General features: G+C 52.3%; 1 long non-coding RNA gene across 1 annotated transcript; it reads left to right on the top strand.

Moving 5' to 3' along the window:
- Positions 1-1,577: 1,577 nt before the first annotated feature.
- Positions 1,578-6,280, top strand: LOC143964374 (uncharacterized). The gene is made up of 3 exons (XR_013271126.1): positions 1,578-1,735; positions 4,310-4,402; positions 5,392-6,280. It is a non-coding gene; the product is annotated as an uncharacterized LOC143964374 (long non-coding RNA).
- The last annotated feature ends 9,176 nt before the right edge of the window (positions 6,281-15,456 follow it).

Raw genomic sequence — 15,456 nt, forward strand, 5'->3', positions numbered from 1 at the left:
GCACGGGTGAAGAACTCAGGTACCTTGAACTGCAGGTTTAACAAGTCTATACTTCCACCCAGAGAATAGCCACTCGCAGCTGGGCACTTCAAGGCTAAACAGACCTCTAGCCAGAGATCATTGCAGTCAGCACGTTGACTCAAAACTTGAACAATCAACTGAAGATGAACAGGAACCTTTTTCCATCTGCACCTGGAACGTTTCCCGCTTCCTCTGAGGTACTGGAAAAGTGTGAACTCATCAATGTCCTTCCCAACTCAGTAACCAGGCACTTCTCAGGATGCCACTTGCTGGCCCTCCTCCGAAGACTCCTCCCCCGGTCACTTCCACAAGCTGCGGTGCCCCTCCAAGCTGAGAGCACACCCGGACACTTTGAATCCTCCCTCAGTTACAGCGCCTCGGACCAGCGAGGACGCAGAAAGTCTCTGCGTACTATCACTACTTTCCTGCCGACCCACGCCACCTAGTGGTCAGAGCCGCTGCAACTGCAAGTCCTTTAACAAGTGAACGTTAGACCAAAGGCCTGAAGAACTTGACTTGTACTCTGTTGTAGAACCACCAATCTAACTACCCCAGAGTCTTTGTGGATTATAGAAACACTGAAAAAATTAAAGACACAAAGAAAATTTTCTTCTTTCCTTTCTGCAAAAACTTCTCAAAATTTGACTCCAACACAGTTCACCAATAAAACCTTGGATCGGGTAGAGTCAGATCTTTACCTTCAGCATCCACTGTAGTAAAGAGAAGCACGGATTAAGAATGCAATGATATAAGGAGTGCTGGACATGACAGTGTGGATGAGGGACACAGAGGGTTAAGCTTTATGGGTGGAGTTCAGGAAAAGGTTTGCAGGAAACAAGTTCAGTGTAGGGGAGGGGTCACATAAAAGGGAGAGGTGTGGCTTTAAGGAATCATTCGGAGCCCAGTGTGACACAGAGGAGGCAGTTTTTTCGCTGCTCCTCTGCTATGGCGGACCTCGAGGGACTCTTCGCGCGGCTGCGACGGGCGGCGGAGGTGCACGGTGCGGACTGGCTGCGGGAACGTGTGGGGGACCTGACGGACGGCGATGTGGACGGCGGCGTGACAGGTGAGGTTCCACTACGCGCGCGGAGGTCTCGGCCTCCGGCGCGTTTTTCTCCTGGGCCTACTCCTCGGCCGCCTCGTGACTCCCGGAGCCCGGGGGTGGACCGATCGGTCCCCCCGGCAAAACGGCAGGTTATCGGCTCCCCCCGGTCCGGGCGGTCGTTGCGCCGCCGAACGGAGGGGGGCGGGGCTTCACGGCCGCATGGAAATGGCGCCGGGACCGCACGGGGCCCGGTGGAGGTGGGGGGGAGTGTGGATGGCTCTGGGTCGGCAGGCCAAGGGGGGGGGGTGCACGTGGCGGGGGATCTGCGGCAGGCTGGGTCTGGGGCCAGCATCCGCGCGGTGGGGGGGAGGGGGGCGCTCCGGGGGGGTCGCATGCCGGAGGGGGGGGAGGGTGGGTCGCAGAAGGCTGCCAAGGTGCCTGGCAGGGCTGGTTTTAGACGCCGGCATGCCGGGGGCGGCGGGGGGAGGAGGACATTGCCTACAGTCCCGGATCGCAGGGACCGGATGGACCGCGCGGAGCACAGGGGGATTGCCGCGTCCCCGGTGCGCGTTGGAGAGGTCGGTTCGGAGAGCGAGCTGTCCCAGGAGGAGGAGGGGTCCTTTTCTACACCCGGACCGGTACCGGTCGCCGAGGCCCCTGGGGGCCCGGGTAAGTTGCGGGAGTCTACATTGCTGGCGGATGCCTTGCGGGATCTGATGGGGGTGGCGCAGGGGGGTGCGGTGCCCACGGGATCCCGGGATGTATTGGGGGGGGTTGCGGCAGGTTCAGCGCAGGGGGCGGGGCCTGTTGCCCCGGGGGGGCCGTCAGGTCAGTTGCAGGAGCTGTTGGGGGGGCTGCAGGCCCTGGTTGGTAAGTTTGCTGGGGGCTCCGGGTCGCCTCAGGTGGCCCCCTGGATGGGTACTGTGGGGGGGGCCGGGGGGGCGGAGGTCATTCCTGCGCGGGATGCACCGCCTGCTGCGGTGTCGGGGAGCACGGATGCAGGGGCTGTGGGCTCGGGGGTCCCCCCGGTGCCTGCGGACCCGGGGGCGCGGTCTGACCTGGTTAGGATCGCGGATGCTGCCCGGTGCGAAGTCTATGTTTGTTTCGAAGGCCCATTGGGGGCGCATTTGAAGCAGGAGGTGCGGGACAAGATCGGCAAGGGTGAGTATGTGGAGATTTTCTCCTTGCTCCCCCTCGAGAAATTTAATTTGGACAGGGTTAAGCCGGACAGTTCCAAGAAGGACGACGAGGAAAAACGTAGGTATCGGCTGATCCCGCGCACATTTGCAAATTGGCTTCAGGCGTTCGCTATATTGGCTAGCGTGATAGGGGAAAAGAACCCCGAGCATTGCTCGGCGTTATTTTGTTACCTGGACGCGATTGGGGAGGCTCACCGAGTGTATGGAGGGCTGGCTTGGCTGCGCTATGATGAGCAGTTTCGTCAGCGTAAGGCAGTGCGGGCTGACCTGCGGTGGGATCACAAGGACATAAGCCTCTGGATGAGGCTTATGTCTGCTCCGCGGGCGCCCACTCCGTTTCTTCAGGGGGGGGCCGGGAGTGCGTCTTCCTCGGGACTGCCGGCCGGAAAGAAGTGGGGGGTGTGCTGGCCCTTTAATGAAGGGGCTTGTAAATTCGGAGGCGCGTGCCGCTTCAAGCATGAGTGCTCCGGGTGCGGCGGCACCCACCCCCTGTCTCGCTGTTTCAAAAAAGGTCAGCGTGCCAGTGCCGCCGGTCACAAAAGGGATGACGCCGGTGAACCTGGGAAGGATGCTTCCTTTCCTAAATAGGTATCCGGATGGTGCGGCGGCGCGGGGGTTAATTCTGGGTTTTCGGGACGGTTTTAGGATTCCCTGTTCTCTGGGAGGGGTGCCGCCGTTGGCCAGGAATTTGCGATCGGCTTTAGATCACCCGGGGGTTGTGGATGACAAATTGGGTAAAGAGGTGGCGCTGGGCCGGATGGGTGGTCCTTTCGAAGTGCAGCCGTGGGGGGACCTGGTGGTCTCCCCGTTGGGTGTAGTTCCTAAGAAGGAGCCGGGGAAGTTTCGCTTGATTCATCACCTGTCTTTTCCGAAAGGGGGGTCGGTCAATGATTTCATTGACCCGGAGGCGTGTACGGTTTCCTACACGTCTTTTGACGCGGCGGTACGGTGGGTCAGGCGGTATGGTCGTGGGGCTCTCATGGCCAAGGCGGATGTGGAATCGGCGTTTCGCCTTCTGCCGGTCCACCCGGACAGCTTCCGGCTGTTGGGATGCCATTGGCGGGGCAAGTTTTATGTGGACTTGTGCCTGCCCATGGGTTGTTCCATTTCATGCGCCTATTTTGAAGCTTTTAGTTCATTTTTGGAATGGGTGGTGAGAGATGTTTCGGGCCTGGAGTCGGTCATCCACTATTTGGATGACTTTCTGTGCGTGGGCCCGCCTGCCTCCAATGTGTGTGCGATTCTTCTGTCCACGTTGCAGCACATTGCGGGCAGGTTCGGGGTGCCGTTGGCGGGGGATAAGACGGAAGGCCCGGTGACGGAATTGAGTTTTTTGGGAATCGTGATTGATTCTATGGCAATGGAGTGTCGCTTGCCAGAGAATAAATTACGGGATCTGCAGGCGGAGTTGGCAGGCATGCAGGGCCGGCCGAAGGTTCAGCTTCGGGCCCTGCAGTCCCTGTTGGGCAAGCTGAATTTCGCTTGCCGGATCATCCCTATGGGCCGTGTGTTCTGCCGGCGGCTGTCGGGGGCCACGGCCGGGGTAACCGCCCCTACCCACTTTGTGCGTTTGCGAAGGGAACACCGGGAGGACCTGCGGGCTTGGCATGAATTTTTGGAGTCGTATAATGGGCGGGCTATGTGGATGTCGGGGCCAGTGAGCAACTTCGATGTGGAGTTGGTTACTGACGCGGCTGGCTCAACGGGTTATGGGGCATTTTTCCGGGGTCGGTGGAGTGCGGAACCTTGGCCACACTCATGGGAGGTTGCAGGGTTGTTGGGCAATTTGGTTTTGCTAGAATTGTTCCCGATAGTGGTGGCATTGGAGCTGTGGGGGGCGGAGTTTTGTAATTTGAAGTTGCGCATCAATTGCGATAACATGGGGGTGGTCCAGGTCCTCAATCGGATGACTGCTTCCTCCCCCCCGGTCATCCGGCTGCTGCGACACCTGGTCTTTCGCTGTTTGCGGCTCAATGTTTACGTTTATGCTGTGCACATACCTGGGGTGGAGAATTCTTTGGCTGACTCGCTCTCTCGTTTTCAGTGGGACAAGTTCCGGCAGCTGGCGCCGGGAGCGGAGGAGTCGGGGGCGCCATGCCCCGGGTGGATGTGGGAACTTCCCTTGGAATCGCCGCAGGTTGGTTAAAAAGGTCGTTGAGTGAGGCTACATGGTCCGCTTATTCTAGAGTGTGGGCGGAATGGTGGGCGTTCCTGCGGGAGGTTGGAGTGGCTGGTCGGGGCTCCGACCGGCGCTGGGTGGTATTGTACTGGGTTGCCCGGAACATTGAGACGGGCCTGTCTCCCGCGTCTATTGAGCGGAAGCTGGCGGGGTTGGCCTTTTTGTTCAAACTGTGGGGGGAGCCGGACGGGACGAAGGATTTTTGGGTTAGGCAAACGTTGAAAGGGTACAGGAGGGATTGGAAGGGTAGGGATGCGCGCCGGCCGGTGTCATTTGACAATTTGGTGGCAATTTGTTCTCGGCTGGTGGACGTTTGCTCGTCTGCTTACGAGACCGTTCTGTTTACGGCAGCGTTTTCGTTGGCGTTTTATGGGGCTTTTAGGATTGGGGAGTTGGTGTGTCGCTCAAAACGGGTGGCTGGGGGTCTGTTGGATCAGGATGTGCAGGTGGTTGCGGATCGGGTGAGTATACGGTTGCGTAGGTCTAAGACTGATCAACGGGGCAGGGGAGTGGCGATTACGCTGCTCGCCCTGCCGGGCTCGGTAGTGTGCCCGGTGGCGGCGGTACGGGCTTTCCGGGCGGTACGGCCGGTGGGGGCGGGCCCCCTTTTTGGTGCACGAGGAGGGCTCTTTTCTATCCCGTTTTCAATTTGTGTCGGTCTTTCGGCAATGCCTGAGGGCGGTGGGTTTGGATGAGCGGGACTACGCGTCCCACTCTTTTCGGATTGGGGCGGCCACGGAAGCGGCTCGATGTGGGCTGGAGGAGGCGGTGGTGCGCCGGATTGGTAGATGGGAGTCCCGGAGGTTCCGGTCCTATGTCCGGCCGCAGTTGCTACTGGGGTAAGGAGGGTGCGGCTGGGGGTTGTTTGCTGTGGGATTTATGGGGGGGAGGACTGTGCTTGTAACATTCCTTTGGTTGTTGTGTTATTTCTCTTGTTTTCATTCCAGATGGAGGTTCTCAACGCCTCGTTTGGATCCTGGGGCATTCGTACGTCTGCTGGGGGGCCAGGAGAGGTGATTCTCTACCAGCAGGCAGGCAATTGGGTATCCCCAGGGAGGTAGCTAGGGTGATGTGGTTGGGTTTCCCGGGCATGAGGTGGGAGCGTGTCATGAGGGAGGTGGAGCGCTTCGCTTTGAGGGATAGGCCCCCGGATGTGCTGGTTGTTCATGCGGGGGGCAATGACCTGGGAGTTCGGAAAGTGAAGGACATTTTGGCGGATATCAAGGCTGATGTGTTGCGCATGCGAGTCCTGTTCCCGGGCACCATTTTGGTGTGGTCGGACATTGTGGCCAGAACGGTGTGGCGGGGGGCCAGGTCTTTAGCCAGCCTCGAGAAAACTAGGATTAGGGTTAATAAGGTTGTTGGGCGGTTTGTAGTGCAGAACGGGGGCATTGTGGTAAGACACAGGGAATTGGAGGTGAATGTAGGGCTTTATCTTAGGCGGGATGGCGTTCATCTATCGGATGTGGGGATTGACCTCTGGTCCTTTGGCTTACAGGAGGGCATACAGAAAGCTCTTCGGGTGTGGGGCGGCCCTCAAGGTTGAGGGGGTCACCCTTTCGGGCTGTGGCGGTGTGTTTTCTGGTGGTTTCTGACGGTAGACAGGTACTCAGAAGGGATCTGAGGGTGTGGGGGGCTCATCTAACGATCGGCCCCTCTGGGTATTCCTGAACGTTGGAGGGAATACGGTTATGTTCACTGGCGGAAGTTGTCTCCGACCGGTCACAGGTGGAGGCCTTTGGGAAGTTGGTCAGGTGTACCGCAGTGATTGGGTATTGGTTTAAGTGTGGTCACCGTCAGAGATCACCAGAATGGGCAGTTAATGTTAATTAAAATGTGGTTAATGTTAATAAAGTTATTTATATTTATATTTATATATTTATATATATTTATATATATTTATATATTTTCATATTTACAAGTTATTGGAGTAATTTTGAGTTATGTTTAATAAAGGCTGTTGTGGCCAGTTTACTCCAACCTATGGTGTGGTCTCGTTTCTAATAGATAAGGAATAGTATATGGGGAACATTCAGACTACACTAGTCAAGAGAAGCACGGATTAAGAATGCAATGATATAAGGAGTGCTGGACATGACAGTGTGGATGAGGGACACAGAGGGTTAAGCTTTATGGGTGGAGTTCAGGAAAAGGTTTGCAGGAAACAAGTTCAGTGTAGGGGAGGGGTCACATAAAAGGGAGAGGTGTGGCTTTAAGGAATCATTCGGAGCCCAGTGTGACACAGAGGAGGCAGTTTTTCCCACCCTCCCGCCCTATTGTTATGTGTTTGTTTTGTGGTGTTTTGTTGCTGGTCTTTTTCTTCTTTTTCAGGTTCATCGGTTGTCACAGCAGCTGAAAGTTTTTCGTGTTGGCGGTGTGTTTTCTGGTGGTTTCTGACGGTAGACAGGTACTCAGAAGGGATCTGAGGGTGTGGGGGGCTCATCTAACGATCGGCCCCTCTGGGTATTCCTGAACGTTGGAGGGAATACGGTTATGTTCACTGGCGGAAGTTGTCTCCGACCGGTCACAGGTGGAGGCCTTTGGGAAGTTGGTCAGGTGTACCGCAGTGATTGGGTATTGGTTTAAGTGTGGTCACCGTCAGAGATCACCAGAATGGGCAGTTAATGTTAATTAAAATGTGGTTAATGTTAATAAAGTTATTTATATTTATATTTATATATTTATATATATTTATATATATTTATATATTTTCATATTTACAAGTTATTGGAGTAATTTTGAGTTATGTTTAATAAAGGCTGTTGTGGCCAGTTTACTCCAACCTATGGTGTGGTCTCGTTTCTAATAGATAAGGAATAGTATATGGGGAACATTCAGACTACACTAGTCATGAAGTAGATGGCACTCTCTTTATTTGTTCAGCAAATCACGATCTTATCACTGTAGATGTGCGGACCGTAGCTCCAGTGTAACAGACACCCATGAAATCTTTCATAAAGCTCCGGTGAAAGGGCCTTTTTTCAAAGCGGCTTTGGCACCTTGAGGTAGTTCCAAGCGTCATCTTCGTATCAAGCCTCACGATTTGCCTCAATTACAGTCATGACATCCCTGGGGACATAGGGAAACTCCAACCCGTACTCAGCAGCCACCCTTTTGTGTAACAGTCTCTGTGACCTTGCAAGTTTTGGCAGCCCACGAGCATTTCCCTCTCCAGGTGGTATGTAGGAGTTTGGGGACCGCTGCACCAGCACGGCAGAGCCCCTTTTCTTTTTTTTAATCTTTATTTACGGATTGCAGGCAATACAGAAACATACTGATCAAAACATGTTACTCCTCTTTCCTTGGTACCGATTAATATACATAATACAGTAAACAGATCAATTGGTAAATTAGTATGTGATAGCATTATCACTGTGAGTAACCTACGGCTACGACACCGGCTCTCCCAAGAGCCCCTTTTCAATGTGGACAACTTCACAGGCTTAGGGAGAGTCACACTGACCGTGACCGGACCCTCCACGTTCAACACTCCATCCCCGGAGGTCAACTCTAACCAGTCCGTAACATTTGTACAAGTGGCGGCCACATCATCTCCCCTTGTCCACAACAACTCCTCTGACAGTACCCCAAGAATGTCCCCATCCTCCAGATCCAACAGTGTCTCCAGCTCCGAATCTCTATATTCCTCTGCCGGCAAATAATTAGACACAGATGTACTAACGGTTAAACTTTTATCCGCAACAGTTTCCTCCCGTTGATCAGATCTGGCTGTACTCGACGGTGGGACCTTGCGCGACTTCTTTGAAGACTTTGTGCGCTTTGCTCTTTCCAATGGGGACATGACAATTTCTGTAAAGATGATAGAAGCAGTGTCCATTTGTTCCAGGGTAGTTTCCTCCGCAGTCCCCGTGGTGGAAGTAGTAGCGTCTCTCTCTGGAACATCAACAACAACAACCGGTGTGACCTTTGTGGAAGGCCTCACCATTGGAGCGGGAACAGCCGGTTCGTTGGTTATCATATCCGTGGCCCAGTCCATGTGGTAGGACCTTGGTGGCCCAATCGGCTGGTCCACCTTGAAAACGTATACTCCACACTTGCCACATCTAGAGAATGGCCGAGGGTTGGCGACCAGACCGTCGCATTTTCCGCACAGCATACCCAGGCCGTCGACGTCTCCAGCAGTGTAAAGCATAAACCGCCCCTGCGGTCGTAAACACTGACCCGAGTGGCGGTGTTCCTCCGAGACCCCTTCCCAAGGGCATCCTGGGTCCCGGAACAAGTTGCACTCCCGATACATGGTACATTCCAATGAATTTCTCTTTTCTCCAACTTAGAGAAAGTAAACTCAGTCCTTCCTTCCACAACACACTCTCACGCAGTGCCTCGTGCGGGGAAAAGTTCAGCTCAGACTCCTCCCACTGGGTGCTGGCTCCTGTAGATTTTCGTGGGCTTTCTATACAGGCTCCTCCCATGTTTACGCGCATCAGTGTAAGTCTTTCCAAAATAGCTCTGATCTCTGTGGCGCAGTTCAAAAATGCATTCTTCACCCTCTGTTCCAAGGCCTTGCGAGGTACCGGTAAATCCCGGACTACGAAACCCCACGTGTAACGGTCATAACCCGTTGCAGAGCGGCCTTGACTGGATGGGCTTACCGGTTACCTTCTCCTGGCCTGCTCTTCCGCATCTAGGGGTTCAAAGGGTTGATACCCAACGACTTGTACACTGACACAGATAAAGTCCTTTCAAAAGGTTTTATTTTGCAGTAGAACTTTCACAAAACACAGGGAACAGAGGGGACGGGTGAAGAACTCAGGTACCTTGAACTGCAGGTTTAACGAGTCTCTACTTCCACCCAGAGAGTAGCCACTCGCAGCTGGGCACTTCAAGGCTGAACAGACCTCTAGCCAGAGATCATGGCAGTCAGCACGTTGACACAAAACTTGAACAATCAACTGAAGATGAACAGGAACCTTTTTCCAATCGCACCTGGAACGTTTCCCACTTCCTCTGAGGTACTGGAAAAGTGTGAACTCGTTAATGTCCTTCCCAACTCAGTAACCAGCACTTCTCAGGATGCCACTTGCCGGCCCTCCTCCGAAGAGTCCTCCCCCGGTTACTTCCACTAGCTGTGGTGCCCCTTCAAGCCGAGAGCACACCCAGACACTTTGAATCCTCCCTCAGTTACAGCGCCTCGGACCAGCGGGTTCCGAGACTCGGGAACAGACTGATCCCTACCCCAGACCAGACGGGTCTATCAGGGGCCACTGACAGGAGCATGCTACGGGATGTCGAACACCCCATGACCGGGACCCCTCACGGGGCTACCCCGGTCCTGGAACCAGAACAGACCACACGGGTCTCACGAACAACTCCGGAACCCCAAACACGTGACCCACACCTGATTAAGTACCCCCTCCCAGACTCTTCAGTGGGCCCGGCACTCCCGCTGATTGGCTTTGAGAGGGCCATACCCAAACATCCAACCAGGTCTGGTTCTAGCCTGTCATGTAACAGAAGGTAGAGGATTTGCGCTATTGATAGGCCACAGAAAAGAACTATGGAAACAAGAGGGCTGCCACTACCCAAGGTTCACAACCAAAGGTTGGAACAATACAATAAAATACGAATGTTAGTAGTAAGGGCGCTCTGCTCTAATCGTAAATGCCTTATAATTCCAAGGGATAAGCAAAAAAAAGAGTTCTTAGGTGTAGCACTCTTCATCTATTTTATTACTAATTTTTATTCTGTACTATACATCAAAACTATTGGTCATTTGAATTTTGTTTGGGAGCCACATCGCACGACCGCGCAATTCTCATTTAAATCAACACAGTGCAGAATCGCAAAAAACGCTCTGGTCTTTGGCCAGCGAAATGGTCCGTGGCTTAAGTGGTTGATTAAGGCAGACCTGTGCTAGTTTTTATTTCACTCTGAATGGCGCTAATAGACCTGAAACTGGTCTAGCTGCTTAGTTAATGTGACATACGCCACTTCTGAAAGTTTCCTGTACCATTATAATGACACAGAGAGTCTAGTTAAAGTGATTGTAAATGCTTTTTTTTTCAAAAATAACAGACAGGTTTATACTTACCTTCCCTGTGCAATGAAAACTCCTCTTCTCGCGTCCTCCACGCCATTGCTCCTGGCTCCACCTCACCGGCAAGTGGCCTCATAGAGGGGGGCACTTGTGCGGGCTCTCTCCTGAGCCTCACTGTCTGCATCTATAGACACAGCACTCTTGTCACTGGCTTTGATTGACAGCAGTGGGAACCAATGTTTCCCACTGCCCCAACAAAGCCTGTGAGACCAGGAAGTGAGGGGATAGAAGAACTACAGATGGGCACAGCACTGGATTGAATGAGGACTCAGGTAAGTAAAGGGGTGGGGGTTAGGTGGCAATACTTGATGCCTAAACATTTTTAATACTATAGTTATAATATATAGTCTCATTTTTTTTTTTTTTTTGTTAAATAACCTACCTCCTCTGTGCAGTGGATTTGCACAAAGCAGCCCAGATTCTCCTCTTCTTGGGTCCTTTTCGGTGCTCTGGGCCCCTCTCTCCTGTAGGACCAGACTGGCCTACTGGGATACTGGGAAATTTCCCGGTAGGCCGCCTGCTGCCCTCGGGCCACTTTGAGCGGCGACTGCAGTGCTCTCCTCCCTCTGTGCTCTGGTGCTCGTATGTCACGGAGCTGGGTCTGTGTGCAAGGTCCTGCCCCCTAGACCAGCTCGTGTGATAGTAGATTGAATCAGTGTTCTAATTTTTCAAAAAAGCTGCGTTATAGTGAACAACTATACAATATCAAATACATATAGCTTAATTAATTAGTCCATTTTCAAAGGGAACAATTATCCATGTGATCTCCACTGTGATATTACACACAACACTGACGAAGAAGTGTCACCAAAGGGAGAGAAAGGATCCTTCACCACCAACAATACTGCCGCTTACCAGCTGTTTTGATCCCTTAAATGAGATCAAGTATCGCCAATGGCTTTTCACCCAGCCAAGGTTTAACCACTTGAGATCCGCGCTATAGTCAAATGATGGCTACAGCGCGGATCTCGAATCCTGGGACTACGTCTATTGACGTCGTCCCCTTTAATGGCTCCCCAGGCGCTCCTGGGAGCGCGCATCGGGGAAAATCTGTGTTGGCCGTGTCCCCTGGACACAGCCAATCACGGATCGCTGTTAACGGCCAATCACAGCGGCCGTTTACATCGCGATCGCCGCCTCCAATGGGTGATGATCACAAATGTAAACAAATTAGATCATCTCCCATTGCCGAATCTGTCTCCTCACACAGAGACAGCGTGTGAGGAGAGAGATTCTGTGAGTTAAGAAAAAAAGTGTTTTTTGTGCCCATCTGTACCCCACCAGTGCCCATCTCTACCCTGCCAGTGCCCATCTCTACCCCGCCTGTGCCCACCTGTGCCATCTGTGCACCATCTGTGCAATGTCAGTGCCCATCTGTGCACCGCCAGTGCCCGCCAGTGCCCATCTGTGCTCATCTGTACCAATCGGTGCCCATCTGTACCACCTCATCAGTGCCCATCTGTGCCGCCTCAGCAGTGCCCATCTGTGCCGCCTCAGCAGTGCCCATCTGTGCCGCCTCAGCAGTGCCCATCTGTGCCCATCTGCTGCCTCATCAGTGCACATCTGTGCAATAAATCTGCACATCTGTGCAATAAATCAGTGCCCATCTGTGCCGACTCAGCAGTGCCCATCTGTGCCGACTCAGCAGTGCCCATCTGTGCTGCCTCAGCAGTGCCCATCTGCCGCCTCATCAGTGCACATCTGTGCAATAAATCTGCACATCTGTGCAATAAATCAGTGCACATCTGTGCCGACCCATCAGTGCCCATTTGTGCCGCCTCAACAGCGCCCATCTGTGCCACCTCAAAAGCGCCCATCTGTGCCACCTCAAAAGCGCCCATCTGTGCCACCTAATCAGTGCACATCTGTGCCGACTCATCAGTGCACATCTGTGCCGACTCATCAGTGCACATCTTTGCCACCTCATCAGTGCACATCTGTGCCATCAATCAGTGCACATCAGTGCCCATCACTGCAGGCTTAACCAGCAATCATGTCTAAACAAGTCGTTTCCGCCGAGGAGGCGTACAAAATTCTTTCCACGGCCGACGAGAGCAACGGGGAACTCTCCTCTTCAGATTCTTTTTCAGATTCAGATTCTTTTTCAGATTCAGATTCTGAAGCCGACATAAATTATGAGCCAGTCCTCAGCAGTGAAACACTGACTGAATCCGAGAAGAAAGATATCCGGCCCATCAAACGAAGGCGTTCTAGTGAGGCAGTGCCGTCCACCAGCACCACAGTGCCGTCCACCAGCACCGCAGTGCCGTCCCCCAGCACCGCAGTGCCGTCCACCAGCACCGCAGTGCCCTGGCAAGAAAGGGCAAGTACCAGTGGGGTGTCATCTCAGCCCCAAAGGGTTAGGAGCCATGCCGGCCTTCCCTATGCCCTTCAGAACCCCTTGTGGCTTCCTCCTAATTCAGGAGAGGCCAATGTTCCCCCTTTCACTGCCCAGCCAGGAGTCCAGGTGGACACAGAGAATTTTACCCCAATAGATTTTTTTAATTTAATTTTTACGGAGGATATGTTGTCGTCAATTGTGGCCCAGTGCAACCTGTATGCACAACAATTTATTTTGAAAAATCCGACATCTTATTATGCCCGTCCCTACGAATGGAGAGACCTAACGGTGGAGGAGTTCAAGGTTTTTTTAGGCCTCACATTTAACATGGTACTCTGCGTACCTATTGGTCAACCCACCCCCTCCACCACACACCGCTCTTCTCCGCGGTAATGCCCAGAACCAGGTATCAGATGATCCTGAGGTTCTTACATTTTAGCGACAATTCCCAGTGCCTTCCACGAAATGACCCAAATTACGACAGGCTTTACAAAATTCGTCCAAAACTTAATTATTTTTCACAAACATTCCCCAAATTGTTTACCCCGGACCAACACATATGTGTGGATGAGTCCCTTATTAAATTTAGCGGCAGGCTTAGAATGAAGCAATTTATGCCCAGCAAAAGGGCCCGCTATGGGGTGAAGATCTACAAATTATGCGACCGAGCCACAGGGTACACATATTCATTCATAGTGTACGAAAGGAAGGACACCCAGCTGCAGCCCCCTAATTGTCCGGACTACTTGGGATCCAGCGGAAAAGTTGTTTGGGACCTCATATACCCCCTATTGGATAAAGGCTACCACCTGTATGTAGATAACTTCTACACATCTCTGCCCCTGTTCCACAACCTTCACCGGAAGAAGACGCCAGCATGTGGCACCGTAAAAAGGAATCGGAAGGGCTTTCCTCAAAGTCTTGTGAAAAAGAAGCTGCGAAAAGGAGAAACCGCAAGTCTGAGAAGCAAGGAGGTTCTGGCAGTGACGTGGAAGGACAGAGGGGATGTGTATATGTTGTCTTCTATCCACAATGATACCTTCGTGGAAATCCCCAGAAGGAATGGCCCCGTAAAAAAACCAAAATGCATTTATGAATACAATTTGTTCATGGGGGGAGTCGACTTCAACGACCAAATGATGGAACCATATCTTGCCACAAGACGGACATACCATTGGTACAAAAAAGTAGCAATTTATTTTTTTCAATTGGCCATTTACAATTCCTATGTCATTTACCGCAACTCCACCCAAAACCCCAAACGTTTCTTTGGCTACCAGGAGGAAGTTTTCACTGCCCTTATTTTCCCAAACGGCCCACCAGAAAATATCCGATCAGATGTTATTAGTCGACTCTCCGAGCGCCACTTTCCCGATAAAATCCCTCCCAAACCAACAGGCCAAAGACGTCAAAAAAGATGTAAGGTGTGTACCAGAGCAGGAGTCAGTAGAGACACATCTTATTATTGTGCACAATGTCCTTCCCAACCAGGCCTCTGCATAGGCGACTGTTTTCGGCGTGACCATACTTCAATACATTTTTAGTGAAGTATGGTAAACATAATCCTCAGTTCTTGCCTTCATACACCTTCACACCCCTTATGCCACTGCCTGCTCTGCAACTGACCCTGGCTTGTTGTTTGACCACTCTTATGCCTGCCGATTCTGTACATACCGCTGCCTGATCTGGAACTGACCCTGGACTGTTATTCGACCATGCTTCTGCCTAACGATTCTGTAAATACCGCTGCCTGATCTGGAACTGACCCTGGACTGTTATTCGACCATGCTTCTGCCTAACGATTCTGTAAATACCGCTGCCTGATCTGGAACTGACCCTGGACTGTTATTCGACCATGCTTCTGCCTAACGATTCTGTACATACCTCTGCCTGATCTGGAACTGACCTTGGACTGTTTGACCACGATATTTGCCTGCCTCTTGGACTGATCTTGTATTCTGCAACTGGACTAGTGGGATTCAACACGGGGTCTCACATATGTGAGGGGCTCCAGTATAGTTTTTCTGGATGAAGAAAACCATTTTCTTTGTTTTCTTATTCCTAGATTAGGGTCTGGAGACTCGGAGGCTTCAAAGAGATTTGGGAGGGAGAAGCCTCTACCCCTATCCCCATTCTGTCCTGAATGAGGCTCTACTTCTGTCTGCTGCCTGTAGGACTTACTGCCGTCATGCCACACTGACCACACCACAAGGACCTGCCTACTACCAGGACCAATATTTTTGGCACTGCTGACAATATCTCTGCACTGACCCTGGACTGTATATGGACAGTATCCCTGCCTGCTGCCTGAAAAACTGTGTTCGCTGTTGCTGACCAAGTCCCTGCCTGCTGCCTGGACCAGTGATATCCTCCTGTGGACAACTGCGCTTCTAAAACCACAGGTAATCTTTTCTTTACCCTTTGCTCAGCATAATGTATTTGGGGGTGTAATTCTTGGTATGTGCAGGCTATGTGTCCCTGGAACGCCGACAGTGTTCCTTGCATGTTGCGCCTCTGTATGTGGCCAGGCTGTGTAAACGTCTCACACATGTGGTATTGCCATACTCGGGAGGAGTAGTAGAATGTATTTTGGGGTGTTATTTTTGCTATGTA

The sequence above is a fragment of the Lithobates pipiens genome, unplaced genomic scaffold, assembly GCF_037356315.1.
Source record: "Lithobates pipiens isolate NorthernLeopardFrog02 unplaced genomic scaffold, aLitPip1_a1.2 Scaffold_8, whole genome shotgun sequence".
Lineage (NCBI taxonomy): Eukaryota > Metazoa > Chordata > Amphibia > Anura > Ranidae > Lithobates > Lithobates pipiens.